The 280-nt window shown below is 30.4% G+C and overlaps 1 protein-coding gene across 1 annotated transcript in view; it reads right to left on the bottom strand.

Annotated features, from left to right (window-relative positions):
• Positions 1-280, bottom strand: part of LOC119409507 (protein MTSS 1) — a 51,541-nt gene that overhangs the window by 50,522 nt on the left and 739 nt on the right. The window lies entirely within an intron of this gene.

The following is a 280-nucleotide window of genomic DNA, read 5'->3' as shown; positions in this document are numbered from 1 at the left end:
ATTAACAGCTGTTAATTCAGTTGTTAACCAGATGTTATTCAGTTGTTATCTAGTTGTTAACTAGTAGTTATTCAGTTGTTAACTAGCTGTTAATTCAGTTGTTATCTAGTAGTTATTCAGTTGTTAACCAGCTGTTAAATTAACTAGTAGTTATTCAGTTGTTAACCAGATGTTACTCAGTTGCTATTTTGTTGTTATTCAGTTGTTAACGAGTTGTTAACCAGATGTTATTCAGTTGTTAAACAGCTGTTATTCAGTTGCTATCTAGTAGTTATTCAGT

The sequence above is a fragment of the Nematolebias whitei genome, chromosome 5, assembly GCF_014905685.2.
Source record: "Nematolebias whitei isolate Nwh7 chromosome 5, NemWhi1, whole genome shotgun sequence".
NCBI lineage: Eukaryota > Metazoa > Chordata > Actinopteri > Cyprinodontiformes > Rivulidae > Nematolebias > Nematolebias whitei.
The sequence above is the reverse complement of the archived record's forward strand: the minus strand, read 5'-3'. Positions and strand labels throughout refer to the sequence as shown.